Consider the following 4,605-nt stretch of genomic DNA (forward strand, 5'->3'; position numbering starts at 1 on the left):
ACAAATAATACACATATCGAACGCTTATCCACCAAACATCTTGACAAAGTGGAGAAAGGCATGTATTAAAAACCCCCAATGTATCTGTGGATCAGGGAGCTCAAGCATTAACCGCTCGCAATTAACTTGACGCGACAGCTCTATAATTAGAGACAGCCCGTGTGTTGCAGTCATGTGCTAGGGAGGTGTGGAAAAAAGGCTAATTTGGGGTTCCGCGTGAATTTTATGTTTCATCACCTAGAATCATGTGCATGTTTTTAAAGTAATCTATTTTAAAACAATTCTTAGTAAAACCATAATTTTCACTGGTGATTCAATTACAAAGCTAGGTATTTTTTAGCTGATTTTGTTAGATAAATACTTTTCTCCTAACTGGCACTATTTCTCCTGTAGTTGATTTTAGATGGAACGGATTACTGATAAAAGCAGCAATGGCAAGGTAAAAATGTTCGTGATGAACCACTTTAATTGTCACCAGTAAGCACAAGTTTGTGCCTGACAGGGAAAAGGTTTTTTACGGAAATAAATAAAGTGCGAGGAATTTTGTAAATTGATAAAATGATAGCGTAAGATTTGGAAAAAGAAAAGAAAGTACAGAATTCCAGGAGGCTAGAGTAATATTAAGGCTTTAATTTAAAATAGGTGAATTCGACAAAAATGTCGAAGAAAGCAAATTTGGGCATCAGGCAGTAGAAAAAGAGGAGTTTTTCCATTAAAACTACACACGCACACGTTATTACACGTTACGCATAGCACACAAAGCAGTTAGCGTCAACATCATAGTTTATTTTGTTGGGGTTATCGCTACTTGAATGGTCTTTATTCACATTGCAATAGGCTATATCTCCATGGGAGTTTTCTGGCTTGTCTCTCTCGTTGAAGGCAGGCGAAGGAGAGACCGACTTTGGTACAGTTTGCACTCAATTTTTAGTGCCCTTACCCTCTCTATCCCTCCTCATATCGAAAAGTTGAGTGCATGATTTATGCGGAGACAAACACACAAACACATGCGTACATACACTTTTGCATAAAGTGTTTTCGTTTGGAGCGAAGGCGTGTATGACATTTAGAAAAGCGAAAAGGTCAGAGGAAAGTGACAACATGAGTTTCCTAGAGTTTGGAACGTCTTTACGCCACCCAGTTTAACGTTTATACTGTAAAAATCGTGGAGCAAGAAAAAAAATGGTAGATAAAGTGGTCGAAACAGGAACAAAGACAAGAAAGATTCCAAGGAGAAAATATTTGTTAATTTTAATTACGACCTTTAGCATTGGAAAGGACAAATTAGTTGACTCCAAGAATACTCATCCTTTATAATGCATTACTTGGAATGTAAAATTATTAGAGTTAAAACTGTATACAATTTGTCGAAAATTTGCAAGAGATGACTGTAAAGAGACATTGTAAAAGAATTTAAGATAGTGCAGGAAAGGGCAAACCATAAGCAAAATCGGAGTTTAATATTTAGTTGAATATCTTTATAAAGTAAAAAGATCAATGCAAAACTTATTTAATTACTAGCTAATTAAATATACTCTGTTTCAAGAAAATAATAATTAACGAGAAAGAATGACATTGCTTTTATACGAATGAAGAGAGTCAAAGCCTATGTGACTTCTTGAGTCAAGGGGATAGCTTAGAGTTTCTCGAAATTAAATGCACACATATTTTGAAATATTCAATTTTAGAAATGCTATTAAATAGAAAAACTAATCCATGTCTGGAATTTTACAATAATTGATAAGAACACTAACTGAAATCCTAGTAAATAGTACGATAAAAATAGCTTAGGATAAGAATTGGTGAAAAAAGACACGAGTTTGGGGTACACAAATTATATGCTAATACATACACTTAAACTTGTCCTCCAAAAGAGAACTAAAATAAGAGTGTTTTTTATAAAAGGCATTGTGAACTTAACATTGGAAGTTTTCTTGTTTTTGTGTTGAAAATTTTTCTAAGAATCCAGTGGGAACCCCGATAAGCAATTTTCAGAAATAATGATGAATGCCATGTCTTTTAAAAATTTGAGAAAAAAACCCACGTAAGTATTAGTGGAACCTTGATCTATGCGTTCTTGAAGGCATTTTAGTCGAATCTCGGCAGAAGTACTGAGCGGAGAAGATATCCCGACACTGTTAACCCTCAAAGGTTTGCAGGAGCAACTATTGTGTCTTCGCTTATTACCTATATGCACTGTAAAAACGGTGCACAATCATACCGGTTAAATACTGTTGCTGATAAACTGCCTTTGATGAACATATATTCCTTCCGGTTTGATCAAGCAATTTAAAAGCCAATCGAAAAGCTTGTGGAAGTTCATCAGCAGATAGAGCACTGATTAATGTATTTGCCGATTTAAGCTAAGACAAATAATTAAATGCTCGTTTTACCAACTCTTCCAACTTCTTCATCCCAGCACTTTCCGAACTGCTTAAGAAGCACATCTCATCACTGCGCTGCATTCCAATCTTTGAAAGACGACGTAAGGCTGGTCAAGCTCCAAATGATACTGTTGGCCTATTAAAACAAGCGGCTAAGCATTGATGTGTGACCAATCTTTATTAGGTGGCATAGAAAGTCTTGCTTAAATAAATAAGTAATAAAATTTTAAAAAGAAAAAAAGCTGTTTTTTGCTGCATTTGATCTGACTGCAAGGGTCCAGTTTGTAGTGTAAAACTTCGGAATATTTTGAAGTCACGTCTTACTTTTTCAAAGATTTTAAATTTTCATTGTTAATTTAAATGAATTTCATATTTCAGAGCTAAATTTTACGTACTAGTAGCTTGCTTCTCAGGACCCTAGTAAAATCTAGGTTAAGTAAACCATTGTGACTTGTCTTTGGTTTTAGATCATTATATTAAAAAAAGTAGCTAAAGACCCTTTGTCTTAGCAATTCGAGACTTTTTGAAAACTAAAGGAGACATACGGTTTGTACTATCGACATATAGAATGGCTTGGGGCTACTTGTATTTCCCGGAGGTCAGGCCTTCCAGCGGAGGTACAATGGTGGCCTCCCTAAGTATTCCGCAACCAAAATTAGGATTCAAGAAGAAATATTTATGGTTTTACAGGGCATTTTTAGCTACGATGTTGGTTCTTCTTAGCCTTTGCTACAGAAAATATGTATTCAAGAACGCATATTACATAGCTTCCTGGCTTTTATGAACATTCTTTTGTTGCTCTTCATAGGCCCTGTTTTTTTCGCACATCTCTTCCGACAAGTTCTTTTTCCGCCTTAGTATGTAAATCCCATCTTCCGCTAATATCATGAACTGCGATTGGTTGTGCGCAGGTTTGTATGTCACAGGATAAATGACATGCTGATGAGGTAATTTTATCACTCGAAATGTCTTTTTTCTCAAAAGGTGGTGGAACTTGCGATGCATCCTCGCCCAAGAGGGAAGGGTTGGAATGCATCTACAGAGCTGCACTGTCTCCTTTATTGACGTTGGACTGGTTATGCCTATCGTAATGTTTTTCCAGCTATACAACACACAGGTGGAAATGCGCAAGGTCAAAAATATCTCTCATCTTTTATTTTAGTTGCAATAGGTACCCTGGAACCTGTAGGTCGCTACTTCCATGGAAGATAAGAAAATTTCAGGTGAGAGTGATAACCACTTTTAACGACAAAATGGTAGTTAATGATTTGACTGCAGTTCTATGCGTTAGGAATCATCGACCTAGGCATAAACCTCAAATCTGAGAGTGGTCGTCCTTAGTAGAACCGGTAAGAAGAATAAGAAAAGCGCGATTCGTGAATTTTATCTGCGAATGACTAGGTACCATGCGCGTTTTATAGTTTGGATAGTTCCGTTTAATGACGGGTTGTAAAGACGCTGCCCTGACGAACGCACCGATTGAAAAAGGAAGATTGACCATTTCAGTGTCTTAGATCTTCAGAAATCCCGTCTCTGTGAAGCTCTGTGAAGTTCTTTGCAACCTACAAGGAATCCAAATTGTCAAGGCCTACGCTCTCTTCTAGGAAACCTTTAGACGTAGATTGAAATGTCGCAATCACTATAAGTCGTGGTGTGAAGGTCGCCAGTACCTTTTACCCGATCCGTCTAGTGTATGTTCGAATTGCATACATAAATCCAGGAGAAATACTTGTACTAATGAACCCGGAACTACTAAGCCATGAGGTCCTCCTATCTGATCTCGGTAATAGTAAGACCCTATCGTCTAGGGGCAGCTTCAACCACTCCTGCCTCACAGGTCTGGCCACCACACCCAAGGGCGTCTTTCACCGGTGGTTTATGCGAGGATGCAAAGGAGATCTCGTACACTAGCCTTGTATTGAGATTGGTAAGTTGAACGTTTCTCCATTGGTTTGTTCAAAAAGGTGGTGTCTAAGGAGATGGTTCTATTATGTCTAATCTGTCTGTGTTTTCCTTCCTGCACTGCACGATGAACTGGTACTGCTGCACCCACTCCTACCAATGTGCTGCTGGGCAGCCCATCTCTTCCATTTTTACCAACTAGGATAACGCCCTATGAAATTTCACGCTATCAGGCAGTATCTCAAGTGCCTGACCATCGTGAGTGTAGCGAGTAGTTCGTGGTGTGTTCGTGTTCCCAAACGCCTTCACCAAAAATGAA

The sequence above is a fragment of the Echinococcus granulosus genome, assembly GCF_000524195.1.
Source record: "Echinococcus granulosus chromosome Unknown EG_S00088, whole genome shotgun sequence".
Lineage (NCBI taxonomy): Eukaryota > Metazoa > Platyhelminthes > Cestoda > Cyclophyllidea > Taeniidae > Echinococcus > Echinococcus granulosus.